We start from the raw sequence: 23372 nt of genomic DNA on the forward strand, positions 1-23372 counted from the left end.
TGGGGTTGGAGTAGAGAGAAAAAATAATTCAAAAAGATATAGAAAGGCCTGACCAGGCGGTGGCGCAGTGGATGGAGCGTTGGACTGGGATGCGGAGGACCCAGGTTCGAGACCCCGAGCTCGCCAGCTTGAGCCCAAGGTTTCTGGCTTGAGCAGGGGATTACTTGATCTGCTGAAGGCCCACGGTCAAGGCACATATGAGAAAGCAATCAATGAACAACTAAGGTGTCGCAACGAAACACTAATGATTGATGCTTCTCATCTCCGTGTCTGTCTGTCCCTCTCTCTGACTCTCTCTGTCTCTGTAAAAAAAAAAAAAAAAAAAGATATAGAAAGAAGAACTAAAACAAGTAATTAGAGTAAAATCTGTCTTTCCCTGCTTTTAGTTTTATTTATTAAGCTCCTGTGTTCTTCTTGAGACCAAGCTGTTTAACTTTTCCTGGGTTCCCTTGTTTCCTGGGTTTCCTTTCAATATGCACTCCACTATGTAAGGTAACTTGAGCCTCTTCTTTGCAACTGAAAGAGCCTAACTAAAAGCATTTTAGCCTGACCAGGTGGTGGCGCAGTGGATAGAGTGTCGGACTGGGATGCGGAAGGACCCAGGTTCGAGACCCCAAGCTCGCCAGCTTGAGCGTGGGCTCATCTGGTTTGAGCAAAAGCTCACCAGCTTGGACCTAAGGTTGCCGGCTCGAGCAAAGGGTTACTTGGTCTGCTGTAGCCCCCTGGTCAAGGCACATATGAGAGAGCAATCAATGAACAACTAAGGTGTCGCAACGAAAAACTAGTGATTGATGCTTCTCATCTCTCTCCGTTCCTGTCTGTCTGTCTGTCCCTATCTATCCCTCTCTCTGACTCTGTCCCTATAAAAAAAAAACACAAAAAAAAACTTAAAAAGCATTTTAGAACACTGAGGCTGGCAGCAATGCAGAGAAAGAACTGGTGGACATGGCATAACAATAGGCAGAAGAAGGCAAGACAACCACTTACAAAGCTTTACAAAAGCCCAAAAGATATTTTCAGTTAAAATAAAGACTACAAAAATAGCAACTAGGAATGATATGAAAAATTATAAGGAAGAACGTGTAAGACTTAAAGATGCTGGTAGTAAGGTAGAGTTGAGTGGAAGACAATTCCCAGGTTCCTGAAGGGTTCATGAGGAAAGGGTGGTGCCATTCATCAAGACAGGAAATCAAAAGAAAAAATTCTGTTGCAGTTTGTCTCCCTCTTACCTACCTTCTTTTGGGGAAAGGAGGCAGAGAAGAGTGTTACACATGTTTGAAGTGCATGTGAAACATGAATCCAAGCCAAGATGTCCATTAGCAGTGATTTATAGGAATCTATAATAGAGGCAAGAGTTCTAAACAGCCGCTCTATCTAGACTTAGGAATAAAGACATTAAGTTTGTGTTATGGTTTAAATTATTTGACTAATATGTATTTTAAATTAACATAGCTAAGCCTGACCAGGCGGTGGCGCAGTGGATAGAGCGTCAGACTGGGATGCAGAGGACCTGGGTTCGAGACCCTGAGGTCACCAGCTTGAGTGCGGGCTCATCTGGTTTGAGTAAAAGCCCACCAGCTTGAACCCAAGGTCGCTGGCTCCAGCAAGGGGTTACTTGGTCTGCTGAAGGCCCGTGGTCAAGGCACATATGAGAAAGCAATCAATGAACAACTAAGGTGTTGCAATATGCAATGAAAAACTAATGATTGATGCTTCTCATCTCTCTCCATTCCTGTCTATCCCTCTCTCTGACTCACTCTCTGTCTCTGTAAAAAATAAATAAATAAATAAATAAAAATAAATAAATAAAATAAATAAAAATTTTAAAAAAATATTTAAGAAAAAAAATTAACATAGCTAAAAATCATGCAAATTAAAAACTTTATATTCTGGCCTGACCTGTGGTAGCGCAGTAGATAAAGCGTCGACCTGGAAATGCTGAGGTCGCCGGTTCGAAACCCTGGGCTTGCCTAGTCAAGGCACATATGGGAGTTGATGCTTCTAGCTCCTCCCCCTGTCTCTCTCTCCTCTCCTCTCTCTCTCTCTCTCTCCTCTCTAAAATGAATAAATAAAATAAATAAATAAATAAATACCTTAATTTCTTAGCACATCACATTTCAAACCCCCTGCACTTCTCTGCGAAGACCGAACAAACTTAAATAACAGAATAATCCAAATTATTACTAAAGATGAAGTTTATATTACTAATTTCTTCTGAGGTTTTACTTTTTCTAAAAAATCCAAGTTTAATAAAAAGATGCTCAACATCATTAACCATCAGAGAAATGCAAATAAAAACCACAATAAGATATAACCTCACACATGTCAGAATGACTATCACCAATAAATCAACAAATAAATGATGGTGAGAATGTGGAGATAAGGGAATCCTCCTGCACTGTTGGTAGGACTGCAGATTGGTACAGTCATTGGGAAACAGTCTGGAGATTCCTCAAAAAATTAAAAATGGAACTGCTTTATGACCCAGCATTTCCACTTCTGGGAATATATCTGAAGAAACTCAAAATACTAATTTGAAAAGATATATGCACCCATATGTACAATAGCCAAGATATGGCAGCAACCCAAGTGCCCATAAACAGACCAGTGGGTAAATAAGTGGTGTACATACATACAATGGAATATTACTCAGCCATAAAAAAAATAATTAAATCTTACCATTTGTGACAGCAGGTAGATCTAAAGGGTATTATGCTAAGTTAAATAAGTCAGACAAAAAACAAACACTATAAGATTTGACTTATATGTGGAATCTAAAGAACAAAATAATCAAACAAAACAAAAACCCCTCAGAGATACAGAGAACAAACTGATGGTTGCCAGAGGGGAGGAAGGTTGGAAGGATAGGTGAAAATGGGGAAAGGACTGAGAAATACAAATAGGTAGTTACAAAATAGTCAAGGAGATATGAAATACAGCATAGGGAAGAGTCAATATTGCAGTAACTATTTAGGGTGCCTAGTGGGTACCACATTTATCAAAGAGATCACTTTCTAAATTATGTGATTTTCTAACTAATATAAAATAATACTGAATGTCGACTGTAATTGAAAATTAAAATTTTTTAAATAAATGAAATACAAAAAAATATCTACTTAAATAATTTTTTTAATTGAGAAAAAAATCTGATTTTACTACATTTCCCTCATGAACTGTATACTAATGTTATAGTAACTCATGTTAACTAAGGAGGGAAAAACGTTAAAAAGTCACATGTTAGTGAACCTCACTATTGATGCTTAAACTATAATAAAAAGATTAAAGATTTAATCACATAATGTACTAGCTAGACATTCAACTTTACCTGTACAACGTGTTGGGTTGCTGCCCTACAATCTTTTCTCATCTATACCCTTTGTCCCCAAAATCTTTTACTATGAACTCAGAACTTGATAATAAGCTTAAACCACAAATCCAGTTTCCTACTTGCCTTCCCCATCTGACATAAGTATAATCACCAAAACTCAACATGTCACAAATTGAATTCCTCTTTCTGGACAAAAATTAAAATTGTCCTTCCTCATATAGACCCCAATCTCGGTGAAAGGCACAAATTAGAAACCAGATCTTATCTTCTATGAACCCTCTCTCCCTAATCCCAAATCTATTGAAATCACCAAATCCTGTCTAATCCAGTACCCAAATCCAGAACCAATATCATCATTTGCCAGATTGCCTCCCCTGATATTCCTGCCTTTAGCCTTGGTCTATCCTTCAACCCACCCTCCTCAATGAAGCCAGAGTGACCTTTTAAAAAACACAAATCTGGGCCCTGGCTGGTTGGCTCAGTGGTAGACCGTCAGCCTGGCGTGCAGGAGTCCCGGGTTCGATTCCCGGCCAGGGCACATAGGAGAAGCACCCATCTGCTTCTCCACCCCTCCCCCTCTCCTTCCTCTCTGTCTCTCTCTTCCCCTCCCGCATCCAAGGCTCCACTGGAGCAAAGTTTGCCCGGGCGCTGAGGATGGCTCTGTAGCCTCTGCCTCAGGCGCTAGAATGGCTCATATTGCGGCAGAGCGAAGCCCCAAGATGGGCAGAGCATCGATCGCCCCCTGGTGGGCATGCCAGGTGGATCCCGGTCAGGCGCCTGTGGGAGTCTGTCTGACTGCCTCCCCGTTTCCAGCTTCGGAAAAATACAAAAAAAAAAAAAAACAACACAAATCTGATCATTTCAGATCCCAATTTAAATTCTTCAATATCTTATTTGACAAATATTATAATCAACATCAAAGCTAGTCACTCCATGGAAGTTCAGCACATAAATGAAATTTACTTTAGTTGTATATTTATTTTTTTTGTAGGTTCAGCACAAAAGAATCATCAGGAATATAATCCTGAAATATAGTACTTAAAACATGTAACAATTGACACATTTAGAAAAATATGCAGCACTGTTTGTACTGAAAATACCAAGACCACCAAAATGGAACACTACCATCCAGCCAGTAAATAAGGCACTACCATATGCACTGTTGTTGTAGAATCTCTAGGATCTATTATTAAGTGGGGATAAAAAGGTATAAACAGTGTACAGTACATGCTAGTGTGTTTTAAAATTATAAATGTATAGGCTTGTATATGCTACAAATATCACAGGAAGGGCACGCATCAACATGTAAATAGTGGCTGCCTCTAGAGTGAAAATGGGTGTTTGGAGGATAAAGAAACTTTTCACTGCATATTCTTTTGATTCCTTTGACTTTTTTTTTTTTTTTTTTGAGAGAGAGAGACAGACAGGGACAGATAGACGGGAAGGGAGAAAGATGAGAAGCATTAACTCGTAGCTGCGGCACTTTAGTTGTTCTAGTTGTTCATGTACTGCTTTCTTCTATATGCCATGATGGGGGGGGGGTCCAGCCAAACCAATGAACCCTTGCTCAAGCCAGCGATCTTGGGCTTCAAGCCAGCGACCTTTGTGACACCTTTGACTTTTATATTACATCTAGTTACTACCCATAATTTTAAACATGATTTTCCCCTCCTCAGCTCCTCACAAAATAAAATATTTACATGTACTGACTACAAAAACTTCTCTATACTTCATCCTTACAACAACATTAAAAATTATGCAGTGATCATTTGATGTAACACTACATTTCCTTCCTGACAGCTCAGGAGTTCAACAAACATTTTATCCAATATTTTACTACTGCTGAGAAGGCCGTAACGACACCACTGAATAGTGCACTATAATTGTTACTTGCTCCTCGTTAAAGCAAGACAGCAGCATCAGGTAGCAGAAAATTAAGTTGACATTAAATCTTTAAGGATTAAGGAAAACTACGAATCTTACTTTTCCAGTAAACTCAAGTAAATAAAGTCCCCAGTATCCTTCAAAACCAGCGCAAAAGGTCTGTAAAATCTGCAAGAAGATGAAGAGATATTACCTGGAGACACATTTACATCCAATTAGTGGAATGTGATTTAACCCTTATACAGGTCCCTAAAACACCAGATCTGGACTATGTCACACAACCTACAGAAGAGACCAGATGAGAAGGGGCTGTGGGACTTGGGACAGCACACACCCCCGGCCCTGGGTTACCTACTCTACCCACCTCCAGCCACCAGACTAAGCCCTTCAAACATGGTGTCAGTTGGTCCCCTTAAGCCCACTGGGGAGAATACACTAGGCTAAGCGAACATCCCTTCGGCATTTAACAGCAAAGTCCTTTCAACCAACGAAAGGATCACGACCGGGAAGACAGACAGACAGCACGGTCCGCCAAAGGAAAGGAGGTCTGTGGGAAAGGGCTGAGGAGAGGGGGGTGTCTAAGAGGGGCTGACATCTGCGGGGAGGCTAAGCATCAAGAAAATACATCGTCGGAAAGCCCGGCAGGGTAAGAGCTAGCCAGCTAGGAGGCAAGCGGCCCAGGAGGTCCGCGAGGAAAGAGGGCTGAGCAGCGAAGGACCTGCCTAGAAGCTGGGGAGTCGCAGTGGGTTCGAGGGCGTCCGTGACCGGGCCCCAGAGGAACTAGGACCCGGTGAGCTCACGGGGAGCTGTAACGGAGTCTGGAGGCTTCCGAAGAGTCCAAGGGGGGTTTCATGGGGTGTGGGGGCCCGTGAAAGCAGCGCCGCCGGCTGCAGGGAAGGAATGGTGTCTGGCCGATGGAGATAGGATGGGTGGGGTCTACAGGAGCCCCGCGGCAAAGATCGCGAGTGTGGGAAGACCCGCTCGCGGGGCCACCCCGCGGGAGCCCAAGAGCGAGCCTAAGACTTGGGCCGGGCGACTTACCTCGGGCTTCGCCGCAGTGGCCACGACAGCCCCTCCTCTATGGCGGAAGCTGCCTACCAGCCTCGGCCCCAGGGTGAGGCCGGAGAGACAGCAGAGGCCGAAGCCGGCGGGGTCGGACGGTTCCGGGAACGTGGGCCCAGCTGCCTCAGGGTCCGGGAGAGCGGTCGCCGCGCATCCCCCGCCCTGTCAGAGAGACTCCGCCCCGCCTGGGCAAGCACAGCCCCCGCCGCACCCCGCCCAGAGCACGCGCTGGACTGCCGCCTCAGAGGCTGCCGCTGCCTCGGCCCGTCCCGCGGATGCTGCCGCCGCCGCTCAAAGTCCCGGCTAGGCTCTGCGTAACCACCACCAACCGCCGCCAGGTCCTTGCTCGGCTCCGGCCCGCGCGCCACCAACCCCGCGCACGCTGCCCCGCCCCGCGCAAATCCTCGGCTTCAGACGAGCAGACGCGCGCGGACCTACCTCCCACGCCCCCTACCGCCAGCCCCAGTTGGCCCGCCCGCACGTGACGCCGCCAGAGAGTTCGGCGTGCGCTTGCGCGGCCACACCCCGTTCCGTACGCCCCAGGCGGCCCCGCCCACATTTTTTTCCTCACCTTACGGCAAAGCTGGAAACAGCCTTAGAATCTCCCTTTACTGGAGAGTAATGTCGCAAAGTTGGAGTGGGGAAAACGGGTTTGCGACGGTTCTCGCTTTCCGGCCAACACAGAGGCGCCTGAAGGCTGGTGGAGGGGGTGAGGCTCTAAGCAGGTAAGAAGTCGCCTCCCCACATTGGTTTGTCAGTCACCGTGTCCGGGCGAGGACCGCTTGGCTGCCCGCACAGGTGTAGTGCATCTAGGCCCCATCCCCAGTTCTGGCACACGGTTCTCGGCACGGCTCTTCTTAGCCCTCGCCCTGACCTCCGTTTCTCGGTCCCTTCCATTCATCTCCCGACTTTTTACTGAGTAGTGTCTGTGCCTTGGACTCGAGAAAGTCAGACACGAACGAAATAGCCCTGTCTTTCTGAAGTGCGGCGTTAAGTGGGAGACGACGAGAAAACCCGCAGTGGTAGTAAAGAAAAATTATCCTAGAAAAAAAGTACAAGATACTCTCAGCCTAGAAGAGGGGCCCTGAGGAAACCGTTCCTAAGGCGACTTTTGGGTCTTTCTTAACTCGTGTTAGAAGGCTAGGGAGTAGTAGCTGGTTAATGAAATAGGAGCGAGAAACAGCACATTGGTCCGGAATAGTGAAAAATTAGAGGAATAGGATACAGCAGGTGGAAACTGTTTCAATGAAGCCTGCACTTGGAGGCATCATTGTGAAGGGTGAGGAGGAGGACTGAGAATGTGGGCCGCAAATATCTTTTCCTTAAAGATGCTGAGCCCATTAATGAGGGTGTCCAATTTATAAGGTAAGAGCACTGTTGCAGCACAACCTTGTACACATTAGAATGAATCATCTGGGAAGCTTTAAAAGAAAGAAAGAAAATCTGTGTTGTTCCCCCCAAAACCAATTAAACGAACTCTGGCGTCGAGGTATCAGTGTTTTTCCTATGCTGAGGGTCGAGAGCCGCTTAGCTAGACAAGAGGAAAGTGGGGAAGGGAAGGAAGTAGAGGATGGGAAGTAGGGAAGGACAGGAAGGTGTAGATAGACATTAGGATGTGAGTCATTTGATAAAAGAGAGTTGGGGGTGGAATAAGAAACTTGAGCAGAGGGATGAGAGTTTTTAATAACCGCTGTGGGAAAGGGAAGAAGCAGCAGCCATTCTTGCCTTTCATTTCTGTGCAGTTCCATCCCTTCATTTTCATGAGGCCCCCTCGGTTACAGCCCTCACTCCTTTTCCCTTCACTCTAGCATTTATCAGCTGGGGTTTAAGTCTTAGAGTTTGAGAATATCCTTATTTTTATCCCCAGAAAGATTAGAGTCAAACCAATTTATGAAATTCAAAGATTAACTTCATTCTCATAGAGATTACTAAGCACAGTGCCTTGCCAATTATTCATTTCATCAATCATTTAAGTTAGGAATGAGATATAAAGATATTTAAGACACAGCCCTACTAGGCTCTCATAGTATTAGGGGAAAAAGACCTGTAGAAAAGAATTCACTTGGCTGGCAGAGAAGGACTGTAAAGGCAAAGCCGAAGCCAGTGTAGGGTGACTATTAACTAGGGTTATTCCAAAAACCTGTCTCTGCCTCCAGACAAGGGAGAGCAGCGTTGTGTGGTAAGACTGGGGCGTAGTATGGAGAATAAGGGTGGGGTAGAGATAAAGATGATCAAGTGTAGCCTTACATCCCAAGCTAAAACATTTAGTTTATATACTGTAAGCAACTCATAGGAATAAATAACAAAGCTAAAAAGAAAGTAACCTCTTTTACACATGGACCTCTTTGGAAGCCTGGCCTGTGGCCCCTATCCCAGAATGTTTTTAAATGTATAAAATAAAATACATGGAAATGAATACAACCAATTTTTTTTGTGTGTGTGGCAGAGAGAATCAGAGAGAGGGACAGATAGGGACAGACAGACAGTAAGAGAGAGAGATGAGAAACATCAATTCTTCGTTGTGGTTCTTTAGTTGTCCATTGATTGATTTCTCATATGTACCTTGACCGGAGGCTACAGCAAACCAAGTGACCCCTTGCTCGAGTGAGCGACCTTGGGCTCAAGCTGGTGAGCCTTGCTCAAACCAGATGAGCCTGCGCTCAAGCTGGCGACCTCAGGGTCTCGAACCTGGGTCCTCCTCATCCCAGTCCAATGCTCTATCCAAAGCGCCACCGCCTGGTCAGGCTGAAACCAATTTTATTCAAAGTTTTTAAAACATTCCAACAAGTGTGTAATGTAGTATATATGTGCTTCTTTGTGCACTAAATACCATCTGGCAGCAGGTATAATTGTGTAATTCCAAATAATGAGAAATATAAATTATATTTTGAAATACCTGCAACAACTTTAATATGATGTGAAAATATCTTATTTTCTATTGGTGATTAAAGACATAGGGACTGCAGATATTACTCTGGATTCTGTCTACATTTATTGAAGAAAATGCCAAATTTCAGCTAGAGATTATTGAAAATAAAAGTTCAATTTTATCGCACTCCCAAGTCCATCAAACCTGTAAATTCTAGCCACATCCTGGTTCATGAATCCTAGATTTATAAAAAGCTCACTGTAATGGTTTTAAGCAAGAGCATGATAGATTGAATCTGTGTTTCAGAGAGATGCCAGAGCAATGTTAACTTCCCAGCCCCTCTCTTGGAGCTGAAGTGGGGAACTGGATTTTCTTCTTCTCTAATACCGAGGGGCAACAACCAGTACTAATCCACTGTTGCCTAATAATTTAGACCTGGAGGACTGAGCTTGTAGCTGTCTATGTAAGAGTAGTATCAGAAATAAATTGGGAAAGATAGGTTGGGACTATTTTTGTGAAAATCTTTGAAATGCTTGGCTGTAATTGGTACTTGTTTTGGCAGATAATGGAGAGATGAAATTTTTTGGAGTAGAATAATAAAATTAGAGTTCTGTTTGAAAAATTAATCTAGCAGTAATATGTGTGTTAGATCATAAGAGAAGACAGGAATGAAGACACTATGCCTACAAATAAATAATTAAATGACCTTTTAAACTAAATTTTATCATAAAGTGATCCCTAAAGAGTTTGCTAAATTACTTTATTTCCTCAGTGTGACTGACTAGTCTAAAGAAACATAGATTGGAATAAATAGCATACCTTTCAACACGGATGTATACACCAGTGTGGAGGTCAGTTGGCATTTTACATGATCAATAGGCTGTTCTTTTGTGTTACAAAATTATTATATTAGCATTTCTGATAAGCAGTGGCTTTACTACATGCATTGATTCCCAAATGTTACTAAGGCTTCCCTGATTAAATGTCATCTATACCAGTAGATCCTACATTTCTGACTTTTTAACATCAAGACTTATTTTCTTGCCTAACCAGGCGGTGGCGCAGTGGATAGGGCATCGGACTGGGATGCCGAGGAACCAGGTTCGAGACCCCAAGGTCGCCAGCTTGAGTGCAGGCTCATCTGGTTTGAGCAAAGCTCACCAGCTTGGACCCAAGGTCGCTGGCTCAAGCAAGGGATTACTCGGTCTGCTGAAGGCCCGCGGTCAAGGCACATATGAGAAAGCAATCAATGAACAACTAAGATGTCGCAACAAAAAACTGATGATTGATGCTTCGCATCTCTCTCTGTCCCTATCTGTTCCTTTCTCTGACTCTCTCTCTGTCTCTGTAAAAAACAAACAAAAAAAAGACACATTTTCTTGCCAATCCCTTAAACCTCTTGGATGTATACAATGAAACAAAAAAGAATTCGTCAAGGCCCAGATAACCCATCTCTCTGAAAACTGATTAATATCAGATTATATAAAACTTACTGCCCAAATCCCAGCTAGTCCTTAAATTTTGCCCTTTTTAAACACATTATTCAACAGATTGAACTTGAGGTTTAGGTATTACTAAACCAAATGTATAATGTAAAGTTAGATTTCTGAACCAGAATATCTGAGAGAGTAGCTTCTTCAGACCAGCCTGTAACTATTAGAGATCATTTGGGTGGTGTCATGGTCCATATAGACTGAAAATCAGGTTTATTCCGAAGTTGAGTTTTATCTATCTGTTCCCTTTGTTTAGGGAATGGGAGAATGGGTCTAAGAGTAGGGAGAATACTAGACCTTAGAAGGGTTATAAGATTTTTATTACAGAAAATCTCTAAAAGTTCCTATCCCTGGCTTCCAATTACATGGCTATCCCTTCGCACATTCAATCGTTGTGAACACAGATCTGATACGAAAAGTTATCCTGATGACAGTTATTATTTTTGAACATATATAAATTTAATAACCTTACGCCTGCCTTCTCTGATGGCCAATGAATAAATATTCTCAGAGTACTGTGATAGGTTAAGTTCCTTCAAAACAATAGCTTGGATTTCTGGCCTTATTTTATCTCTAATTTTCTCACTACTGTTTATTGCAGCAACTTGGCACTTTAGCAACTAAAATAGTTCCTGGAAATGTTTACCCTACTTAATGTATAATATAATTCAGGCTTGTTCAGATAACTCACAAGTATTCATGTTAACATTTAAAGACAAGTTGCAAGACAGAAGATTCTGTGCATCATAATTGGATTCTATCAGACTCTGTTTTCCAGTCGGCACACTACAATAAAACATAAATTCTTTTTTTTTTTTTTTTTGTATTTTTCTGAAGTTGGAAACGGTGAGACAGTCAGACAGACTCCCACATGTGCCCGACTGGGATTCATCTGGCATGCCCACCAGGGGGCAATGCTCTGCCCATCTAGGGCGTTGCTCTGTTGCAACCAGAGCCATTCTAGCGCCTGAGGCAGAGACCACGGGCCATCCTCCGCCCAGGCCAACTTTGCTCCAGTGGAGCCTTTGCTGCAGGAGGGGAAGAGAGAGACAGAGAGGAAGGAGACGGGGAGGGGTGGAGAAGCAGATAGGTGCTTCTCCTATGTGCCCTGACCGGGAATCAAACCCGGGATTCCTGCACGCCAGGCCGATGCTCTATCACTGAGCCAACCAGCCAGGGCATTATTTCTTTAATTCATTCATTAAATATTTATCAAACCTCCACTATGCTTCAAGCACAGTTTTGAAACCCTTTGATTAGGAGGGTATAATAATTTGCCTCTCAACTATCTGTAAAAAGAATAACTTGCCTGACCAGGCAGTGGTGCTGTGGATAGAGCGTCGGACTGGGATGCAGAGGACCCAGGCTCAAGACCCCGAGATCGCCAGCTTGAGTGAGGGCTCATCTGGTTTGAGGAAAAGCCCACCAGCTTGAACCCAAGGTCGCTGGCTCCAGCAAGGGGTTACTCGGTCTGCTGAAAGCCTGCGGTCAAGGCACATATGAGAAAGCAATCAATGAACAACTAAGGTGTTGCAACGCGCAATGAAAAACTAATGATTGATGCTTGTCATCTCTCTCCGTTCCTGTCTGTCCCTGTCTATCCCTCTCTCTAACTCACTGTCTCTATAAATAAATAAATAAATAAATAAATAAGAAAAAAACAAAAAAAAAAATAACAGCCTTTGAAATCTACTTGACAAAAAAGATTAAAAGATGATGGCTTTTTCATATTATTTCAGTGTGCCTGCATACAGCTCTGTGCTGAATACAGTGATTATTTCTGAAATCTGGCAGATTATAACTTTATCTCTAACAGCCTCCAAATATAGTGTCTTTACAATGCCAGTCATTTCAATTTTGCATTTAATATCATTTCTATGAAATTTTTAAGCAAAACAAAATCAGTTTAAGAAAGGCTGGTGTTTACACCAAGTTTATAGTAAGAAAAACAACAAACAAACATACTATTATAGATGCAACCCTTGAGACAGTAATGGTAGAATGAGGATAAATTGTCTTTATGATCATTGACACTTTAGTCACTGGTAGTTAGGCCTAGTAACAGCAATAAATAAAGAACCTTGGTGCTAGAAGAAATCCTGAAAGTTCACCTAGACCAGTGGTTCTCAAAGTGCACCAGGGTGCACTGGTGCACCCTAGAAGATTTCCAGGTGCGCCCTGTGGTATTCCAGAGAAATGTGTGCCTGCTGGGAACCAAAAAACCAATAGGGTTTTTGGAGTTTAGATTTTTGGAGGACAGAGGGGTGGGGAATTGGCTGTAAGCTGACAGTCTGCCCAACCCCCCACCTCACTTGCCTGATTAGGTTGCAAAAGGCTGTTAAGCTGTGGTGCTGGATTGTTTATACTACCTGCCATGTTCCCCAGAAAGACTGGAGGCAAGTTTATTCTATCCTTTGTTTGGTGTAAAGTTAGGATGATATGTATGGTGGGGGTTTTGGATTGATGATTAAACATAAGAAATTGTCTCTTGAAGCCTTTTGGATTTCTATGAAAGAAGAATATGTGGCAATATCTAAAAAAGCTTTGAACATTTTACTACAATTTTTAACATCCTATTTATGTGAATTAGGATTTTCTACCCTCAACACAAGAGTAAAAAGCGAGGAATTGTTCAATGTATTGACAAGGAAATGAGAGTTTGCCTTTCAAATATATGCCAAACATTGAAGAAATTGCTAGGATACATCAGACTCATGTTTCTCATAAACACAAGAATGAAAAAACTTAACACATTTGCGCCAGGACCTGCCGAATTTACTAAATCTTACTAAGAATGTATCTATATAGCCTCTCCTGTGATGGCACAGTGGATAAAGCATCAACCTGGAATGCTGAGGTCGCCGGTTCAAAACCCTGGGTTTGCCTGGTCAAGGCACATATGGGAGTTGAAGCTTCCTGCTCCTCCCTTCTCTCTCTCTCCTCTCTAAAATGAATAGTCTTTTAAATATATATATATATACACACACACACACACACACACACATATATGTATAAAGATAACATTTTTGTCATTTTTTAATTTTTAACCCCACTTTTTTATGAATTCTAAAAAGCATAACTCAAAAAATGTAATATAAAAATGTTTTTTAATGTCAGAATAAATTTAATTTTGTCGTATTTATTTCATATAATTACCATAAAAGCATGCTTGGACTTTATATTTTTTTCTTTAATATTTGACTTAATTATTATAACATACTTCACAGAAATTTGTATATAGTGCACCTACAATTATTTGTAGGATTTTAAATGCACCCAACTTCAAAAAGTTTGAGAACCACTGACCTAGACTGTCTTCCTGGCCCAAGGCAGGACCATTTGGAATCTTTGGCAGTGGAGTTACTAGGCATCATTATCATACCATGTGGTTTTTCTACTTTGAGAGCTGAATTCCTTTATTTATAAGCTATTGATGATAAAGGACTACTGTTCAAATTTATATAACAATTTAAGAAAATTGAGAAATCCCCTATGTTTATAACAATTTTATGTTTATAGGAGTTTTTCTTTTTTCCTTTTTTTTTATTAAGAGGTGGAGAAGTAGAGAGACAGACTCCGACATGTGACATACACCTGGACTGGGATCCACCCAGCAAGCCCTCTACAGGGTGATGCTCCACCCATCTGGGGCTGTTGCTCTGTAGCCTGGCAACTGAACTATTTTAGCACCTGAGGCAAGGCCATGGTGCCATCCTCAGCACCTGGGGCCAATTTGCTCGAACCATTCCAGCCATGACTGCAGGAGGGGAAGGCAGGGGGAAGGGAGGAGAAGCAGATGGTCAGTTCTCCTGTGTACCCTGCCCAGGAATCAAACCCGAGACTCCCACACACCAGGCCAGTGCTCTATTGCTGAGCCAACCGGCCAGGGCCTAGGAGCTTTTCAAAATGATTTCATTTCTGTGTTTTGTTCAAGAAAAAAATTCGTCTCTTAAAACTTATCCAGTATTGCCTGACCAGGCAGTGGCGCAGTGGATAGAGCGTCGGACTGAGATGTGGAGGACCCAGGTTCGAGACCCCGAGGTCGCCAGCTTGAACACGGGCTCATCTGGTTTGAGCAAGGCTCACCAGCTTGAGCCCAGGGTCGCTGGCTCGAGCAAGGGGTCACTCGGTCTGCTGTAGCCCCTGTGGTCAAGGCACATATGAGAAATCAGTCAGTGGTCAAGGCACATGTGAGAAATCAGTCAATGAACAACTAAGGAACCGCAACGAAGAATTGATGTTTCTCATCTCTCTCCCTTCCTGTCTGTCTGTCCCTATCTGTTCCTCTCTCTGTCTCTGCCAAAAATAAAAAACAAAATAAAAAATAAATAAATAAAAAATAAAACTTATCCAGTATTTCAAACTCTGAAGATAACAGGGATGAGTAAAATTTAATCTCTGCCTTCAAGGGGGATATATAAATCTTGGCAATTTACACATGCCTCTTCCTACAAATCCCTGAATGGTTTAGGCTTCATTAAAAGGAAATGTTTAATTGGGGGAATTGAAACAAACAAATAGACAAAGGCTTGAACTTCCTTCCTGAAAAATTTTCTATTTGTGCTGACATAAAAAGCATACTTGGTCTTGTATGTGATTCTTTTTGTGAAATTGCAAATGGAATCATACTTAGAAGTTGTATATTATCTAATTTTAATAACATCAGATTATTTTTAAATCTTTGTGTTTAACAGCTTATAGAAAAGAAATTAGACTTACTCTGTTTTTTTAGAGGACAGAAGTGAGACCAGTGAATTAAAGAAACAGATATTTTAGATCACTGTAAGAGTGAGAAGTAGATGTATCTGTCCAGTTTGTTCATAACCATTTATGGAATAGACTGCTTTTACCTCATTGTATGTTCTTGCCTCCTTTGTCAAATATTAATTGACCATGTAGGCATTGGTTTCTTTCTGGGCTTGCTATTCTGTTCTGTTAATCAATAGATATGTCTGTTTTTTATGCCACTACCATACTGTTTTGATTACTACAGCCTTATAGTATAGTTTGATATAAATATAGCATGATACCTCCAACTTTGTTGTTCTTTCTTAAGATTGCTGAAGCTATTTGGGATCTTTTGTGGTTCCTTATAAATTTTTGGGTTATTTGTCCTAGTTCTGTGAAAAAACACCATTGATATTTTGATAGGAATTACATTGAGTCTATAGATTGCTTTGGCTGGTCTGGACATTTTAATGATGTTAATTCTTCCTATTCATGAACATGATATATGCTTACATTTATTGTATCTTCTTCAGTTTCTTTCTTCAGTATCTTATAATTTTGGAGTGCAAGAATATAATCTTGCCTGACCTGTGGTAGCACAGTGTATAAAGTGTACACCTGAAATGCTGATGTCACCAGTTCGAAACCCTGGGCTTGCCTGGTCAAGGCACATACAGGAAGCAACTACTATGAGTTGATGCTTCCCAATTCTTCTCCCTCTTTCTCTCTCTCTCTAAAAAAATAAAATAAAATCTTACCATTTGTCACAGCATGGACATCCCTAGAAGGTATGCTAAGTGAAATAAGTCACTCAGAGAAAAACAAATTTCATATGATTTCACTTATTTGTGGAATCTAAAGAACAAAATAAACAAATAAACAATATTGAAATATACTCAGACACAGAGGGGACTGGTGATGGTTAGTGGGAAAGGGGGTTGAGGTACTAGGGAAAACAGAAAGGGATTAAGAAGCACAAATCAGTAGTTACAGAGTACTCATTAGGATGTAAAGTACAGCATAAGAAATAGAATCAATGAGGCCCTGGCCGGTTGGCTCAGCGGTAGAGCGTCGGCCTGGCGTGCGGGGGACCCGGGTTCGATTCCCGGCCAGGGCACATAGGAGAAGCGCCCATTTGCTTCTCCACCCCTCCCCCTCTCCTTCCTCTCTGTCTCTCTCTTCCCCTCCCGCAGCCAAGGATCCACTGGAGCAAAGATGGCCTGGGCGCTGGGGATGGCTCCTTGGCCTCTGCCCCAGGCACGAGTGGCTCTGGTCGCGGCAGAGCAGCGCCCCCTGGTGGGCAGAGCGTCTCGCCCCTGGTGGGCGTTCCGGGTGGATCCCGGTCGGGCGCATGCGGGAGTCTGTCTGACTGTCTCTCCCCGTTTCCAGGTTCAGAAAAATACAAAAAAAAAAAAAGAAAAAAAAAGAAATAGAGTCAATGATATGCAATAACTATGATGCCAGGTGGGCACTGGAAATATTTAGAGGAACACTGAAATATAGTGCTGTCTTAACCACTATTCTGTACACCTGAAACTAATACAAAAGAAAATTAAATGTAAGCTGTAAAAAAGAAAAAAGTGGAAAGTGGTACATCTTTTTCTAAATAGAAATAACTATTTACTGGATATGTGCTCATTATCAAAAAAAGGGGGAATAAAGCAGACAGTATCAAAACATAGAAGGAAAATATTAAGTTTAAATAATTCTATTCTTAAAACTAAACATTTCTTTTTTTCTAAACTTTTCATTGCTGTTATTCTTGATTATTTTCATGTACATTTTTCTCATACCAATTTTTATATAAACCTTTTCATAACATATACAATGAATTTTTTTTATTGATTTTAATTCATTGTGTTTACATAGATTGAAGTATCCCACCGAATATATCTCCCCCTCACCCCCGTGTTCTCCTTGACACCAACCCTTGCCCTTTCCCCACAACGCCTTCCCCCCTTCCCTCCAGGATTTGCTGTCCTGCTCTCTATAGCACTGTGTTATGTATATATAATTTCACCAATCTCTTTTCCTTCTCTGATCCCATCCTCTCCTCCCCTTTCCCTCTGACCGCTTTCCCTCTGGTCCCTTTGACCCCCCCCCCCCCACCTCTGACTATATTCCATCCTTCAGTTCACATTGTTCATAGATTCCTCAAAGGACAGATAAAGAGCTTCCCAGGCAGGAAAAGGCTAGAAGAGTTCACCACCAAACCAGTATTACATGAAATGATAAAGGGTGCTCTTTAAGAAGGAGGGGGAAAAAAGATTTTAAAATGTGAACAATAAAATGGCAATAAATACATCTCTATCAACAATTAAATCTAAAAATCAAAATAAATGAACAAGCAAAAACCAAAACAGACTCAGATACAGAGAACATTTTGACAGTTGCCAGATAGGAGGAGGGTTGGAGGGTTAGGTGAAAAAGGTGAACGGATTAAGAAGTTCAAGTTGGTAGTTACTGAATAGTCATGACTCTATAAAATACAGCATATGAAGTTCTATTAATATTCTAATAATTATATATTGTGTCAAACTATGTAATGTCTTATCACTGGGGTCTAATGAAGAACCAGGTAATAGAGGGAAAGACCAAATTTATAGTGTCCCATATTAAGTTAAAGAAGGGGCTTCCCATCTGACCAGGTGGTGGCACATGATAGAAAATCGGACTGGGACGTGGAGGACTCAGGTTCAAAACCCCAAGATCGCCAGCTTGAGCATGGGCTCATCCAGCTTGAGCGAGGGGTCGCTGGCTTAAGCATGGGATCATAGACATGACACCATGGTCACTGGCTTGAAGCCCAGGGTCCCTGGCTTGAGCCCAGGGTCACTGGCTTGAGCAAGGGGTCACTCACTCTGCTGTAGTCCCCTAGTCCAAGGCACATATGAGAAAGCAGTCAATGTACAACTAAAGTGATAGAATGAAGAATTGATGCTTCTCATCTCTCTCACTTCCTGTCTGCCCCTCTCTCTGTAGCTCTGTCTCTGTCTAGAAATGGGGAGTGTGTGGGGGGGGGTCTTTCCTGAATGAAGAAAGGTGTGTCACACCTATCTGAAGCTCTTTTGTTTAGCATACTGAATTGAAATTAGGCTAAGAGAACATTCTAAGATCTTTCTTTCGGTCCAAATCTCCTGAGCATGAGCAGGAAATATGGAGTGTCAGAGGTTCCCTCTGAGTCTTTTGGTTTCCAATAGACAGTTTAAAATCAATATCCCCAAAAGCAGTTTTAAGATATCAGAACTTTAGTCTCTTCGGTGTCTTTTTTTTTTTTTTGACAGAGACAGAGTCAGAGGCACAGATAGGGACAGATGGGCAGGAAGGGGAAGGGATGAGAAGCATCAGTTTTTCATTGCAGCTCCTTAGTTGTTCATTGATTGCTTTCTCATAGGTACCTTGACCAGGCGGGCTACAGCATAGCAAGTGACCACTTGCTCAAGCCAGAGACCTTGGGCTCAAGTCAGTGACCTTGGTATCATGTCTGTGATCCCACGCTCAAGCCGGCGACCTCAGTGTTTCGAACCTGGGTTCTCCATGTCCCAGTCTGATGCTTTATTCCAGGGGTTCCCAAACTTTTACACAGGGGGGCAGTTCACTGTCCCTCAGACCGTTGGAAGGCCGGACTATAAAAAAAACTATGAACAAATCCCTATGCACACTGCACATATCTTATTTTAAAGTAAAAAAACCAAACAGGAACAAATACAATATTTAAAATAAAGAACAAGTAAATTTAAATCAACAAACTGACCAGTATTTCAGTGGGAACTATGCTCCTCTCACTGACCATCAATGAAAGAGGTGCCCCTTCCAGAAGTGCGGTGGGGGTCGGATAAATGGCCTCAGGGGGCTGCAGTTTGAGGACCCCTACTCTAGCCAAAACTGGCTGGGGAAAAAAACCCTTCTCCAGCAAACGATTGCTCCTCCCAAGCAGGAAGGCAATTTGCAATCTGCCGCAGCAGCCTTCCATGGACTTTACACACAGGGCAATTTGCCCCAATACAAGCAGCAAACTTAAAAAACATTTGTTTAGCCCTGGCCAATTGGCTCAGTGGTAGAGCGTCAGCCTGGCGTGCAGAAGTCCTGGGTTTGATTCCCAGCCAGGGCACACAGGAGAAGCACCCATCTGCTTCTCCACCCTTCCCCCTCTCCTTCCTCTCTGTCTCTCTCTTCCCCTCCCGCAGCCAAGGCTCCATTGGAGCAAAGTTGGCCTGGGCGCTGAGGATGGCTCTATGGCCTCTGCCTCAGGCGCTGGAATGGCTCTGGTTGCAACAGAGCGACACCCCAGATGGGCAGAGCATTGCCCCCTGGTGGGCATGCCAGGTGGATCCCGGTCGGGCGCATGTGGGAGTCTGTCTGACTGCCTCCTCGTTTCCAACTTCAGAAAAATACCAAAAAAAAAAAATTTGTTTACCCAACAACCGTAGTCCTGACAGGTCAGTTTAGCCACACTGCTGGTCTTGTTTCAGGAGACAGCAGTGTAGGTGAGCTTCCAAAATGAGACCTATACTGTGTGAACAAACAAGCAGGTATTTAAGGTATTTATTTAAGGTGTATGCCTATGAAAAGAGAAGGAAAAAAACTCAAAGCTTAATGAACACAGCAAATCATAAACTTGTTTCTGAGTTAGTAAGACTGTCAGTGGAGAAGACTTCCAGATGTAACGCTTTTGCTGGAATGAAGGCAAGCAGTGACAATCTGATAGGCCTTCCTTGTCTACAGTTTGAGCATCTCTGGGGATGTCACTAGGTGCTCAAGTAAATTCTGTATGACGTACACAGCCTTAAGAAAAAAACCGTTTTAGTTCTTACTGATTCCAAGTCAAAAGATAGAAAAATGAAACGTTAGTTTGGAGGGTTGAAGAAAACTAGAAGAATTCAGAATTCAGTTGTTTATAATGAGTCTAATATCCAAAACTGAGCATTGTGATTTCTATAAACACAATTTCTTTCCCTAAAATCTACCTCATTTTTACTAAAAAGCTAAATTAAAACCAGTTTATTTACTGCATTAAATCCAGTTTCAATTTGGCCTGATTTGCACGACAAGAATAACAATTGATCCTATAGGCTCTTTTAAATCTGCTTTTCTGATATCTCATGAGGAGTCTTCAGACTAAGCTTTGATTAGCCCCTCAGAACAAACAGCCAAGCCACACAGTTGTTATCAGGCTTTGCCTGCAGTACCTATAGGTTTGGGTAAATTCCTCAAGTTCTTGAGGTCCCAAGAATGTTTTGAGGTTTCTTCCTTGCCATCTCCCAGGAAATCAACCTTCACTCCTTACCTGGAAAGACTACATGAGCCCCATGAATAAGCAAAGTACCATGCTATTTCTTCAATGGGCTTTTATTAGCTTTCAAATTCAATGTTAATTCCTTAAAGCTTTCTCCTGACATCCAGAGTCCACACATGTCTCTCTCAGACATGACATTCCAATCAAAATCTTGGTTAAAAATATCACAGTTGGAAACTGGTTTTATATGTCTCATTATAAAGAGAACAAATTCTTACAGATTCATACAAATAAACATTATTATGACTCCCTTATTAAGAATTGCCAAGCCTGTCTGGTGGTAACACAGTGGATAGAGTATCAACCTCAGTGTCTCAGATTGAAAACACCAACAGCGAGGTTGCCGGTTTAAGCAAGTGCTCATCTGCTTGAGCGCAGGCTCACCAGCTTGAACATGTGGTTGCTTGCTTGAGCACAGGATTATTGACATGATCCCAAGGTAGCTGGCTTGGACTCAAAGGTCACTGGTTTAAGTCCAAGGTCGCTGGCTTGAGCAAGGGGTCACTGCCTCAGCTTAGAGAACCCCCCCCCCCCCCGCAGTCAAGGCACATATGAGAAACAATCAATGAACAACAAGTGCCACAACTACAGGTTGATGCTTCTCATCTCTCTCCCTCCCTGTATCTCTCTCTCTCTCTCTCTCTCTCTCTCTCTCTCAAAAGAAAGAAAAAAAGAATTGCCAAGCTCTGGTAGAACCAGGTAGGGCAAACAATATAAAACAAAAGGAAAATCCTTGCTCTTTTTAACAGTAGAAAGAAGCAAACTACAACTCCATATTGGACCACTAAAATGTAAGGAATTAGCATTCTTTAGATTGGCAAATAACATTTGATAACTTTAGAAACATGGGCTTCTCTATTAGCAAACATTTACACTTTTAAGAGACTTCTAACAAGGTATGAGACATTCATTAATAGCCTCAGGTTTATTTTCTAGTTTTTTCTCTAGCAGTTAATGTTTAACAGCTGAAATAAGTTAAATTGATTTCCTTAGATGACTAAGATTTTCCTCTTGATAAGATTTACCTCCCAGAAATTTGCGTTTTAAAAGATGGCCCAAATAAAAGTTCTTGAAGACCACGTATTTGCACCTCAGAGGTACAGGAGAAGAAATGCAAGCTTCTAGAGCAGCAGTTCTCAACCTGTGGGTCGTGACCCCGGCAGGGGTCGAACGACCAAAACACAGGGGTCGCTTAAAGCCATCGGAAATACATATTTTATTTTAAAATGTATTGTATAATAAATATGTATTTTCCGATGGCTTTAGGCGACCCCTGTGTTTTGGTCGTTCGACCCCCGCCGGGTCGTGACCCACAGGTTGAGAACCACTGTTCTAGAGGGACTGGTTTCATAAAACCAATTCTCTGTGAGCCTTTTCCTTGAGGAACCCATGGTTAAATTTCTTTCAGCTGGCAAGTGTGCATCCCAAAAGAGGTCTCTAGGGGTACTGTTGGTGGAGGTGATATTGACAATTGCCTTCAGAGAGAGGAATTTCCTTCCTTGTAAAAGAGGAAGAAGTTTCCCTGGCAGGGTTGCTTAGTTGGTTAGAGCATCATCCCAATATGCCAAGGTTCAATTCCTGGTCAGGGCACATACAAGAACCAGACAATGAATGCAAAAATAAGTGGAACAACAAATCAGTGTTTTTCTCTCTCCCTTCCTCTCTCTAAAAAGTCAACCAATGAATAAAAAGAATAAAAAAGTGGAAGAGATTGGGTAGCTAAGGGAAGCATGAGCATCCTTAGCACTCCTCTGCCCCGCGTTGCCTGGCCAAAACCTAGGATGACATGTGATACCTTAGCCCAACTTATTTGCCTGCCTTGGCATCCCAAGGCCCATGCCCTGCCCCTTACGCTGACAGAAGGAAAGGCTTTCCCAAAGATTGCAGTACAGCAGGGGTCGGGAACCTATGGCTCGTGAGTCAGATGTGGCTCTTTTGATGGCTGCATCTGACTCGCAGAGAAATCTTTAATAAAAAAAAATGTTAAAAATATAAAACATTCTCATATATTACAATCCATTCATTTCCTACCACTCATGTTCATAGCTGCGGGTGGCTGGAGCCAATTATAGCTGTCCTCCGGGACAACACCAAATTTTTATTGGATAATGCATAATGTACACGGGTCATTGTATGGCTCTCACAGAATTACATTTTAAAATATGTGGCGTTTATGGCTCTCTCAGCCATAAACTGCAGTACAGTTATGTCCAGGTGCGACGTGTTACCTGTCTTCTGAGGGCAGCCTTACCAACAGTCACAATGATGATCAGGCACTGCTATTTGAGTTTGCTTTGCTCAGTCAGGTGGCCTTAATTCCACATGGATGATTTTTTTTTAAGGATTTTTTTAATTGACTTTAGAAAAAGAAACATCAATCTATACCTGTTAGGTTGGCAGGAAAGTATTTTTGGTTGTAACACAGCATTGTAATTATTTTGAAGGACTTCTGTCAGTATTATGGTTTTTATCTTTGACATTTGATATTAGTCACATTTAGGTTACTTTAGAAGCAAGTTATGCATAGTTTTGTTTGTAGCTGTTAGTTTAGGGTCAATTTTAACTTGGAGTGCAGAAATGAACATTTTCGGCATATTTTACTTTTTTATTTTTATAAAGGAAAGAAAGCTGCTGAGGCTCACAGAAAGGTAATGTGAATTTATGGTGTTGATTGCATAACGCACGTGTGAAAATTAGTTTTAAAAATTCTGT

General features: G+C 42.2%; 2 protein-coding genes across 7 annotated transcripts in view; one reads left to right on the top strand and one right to left on the bottom strand.

Moving 5' to 3' along the window:
- The window catches only part of MYO9A (myosin IXA), a 301246-nt gene extending 294565 nt beyond the window's left edge, over positions 1 to 6681 (bottom strand). For all 5 annotated transcript variants that reach the window (XM_066388529.1, XM_066388530.1, XM_066388531.1 and 2 more), the window contains exon 1: positions 6254 to 6681. The gene's annotated coding sequence lies outside the window, so the exon portion shown is untranslated. The remainder of the gene's footprint in view (positions 1 to 6253) is intronic.
- A 240-nt stretch (positions 6682 to 6921) lies between these two features.
- SENP8 (SUMO peptidase family member, NEDD8 specific) overlaps positions 6922 to 23372 on the top strand; it is a 40745-nt gene continuing 24294 nt past the window's right edge. For both annotated transcript variants that reach the window (XR_010752027.1, XM_066388557.1), the window contains exon 1: positions 6922 to 6999. The gene's annotated coding sequence lies outside the window, so the exon portion shown is untranslated. The remainder of the gene's footprint in view (positions 7000 to 23372) is intronic.

Source organism: Saccopteryx leptura, chromosome 6 (assembly GCF_036850995.1).
Source record: "Saccopteryx leptura isolate mSacLep1 chromosome 6, mSacLep1_pri_phased_curated, whole genome shotgun sequence".
Lineage (NCBI taxonomy): Eukaryota > Metazoa > Chordata > Mammalia > Chiroptera > Emballonuridae > Saccopteryx > Saccopteryx leptura.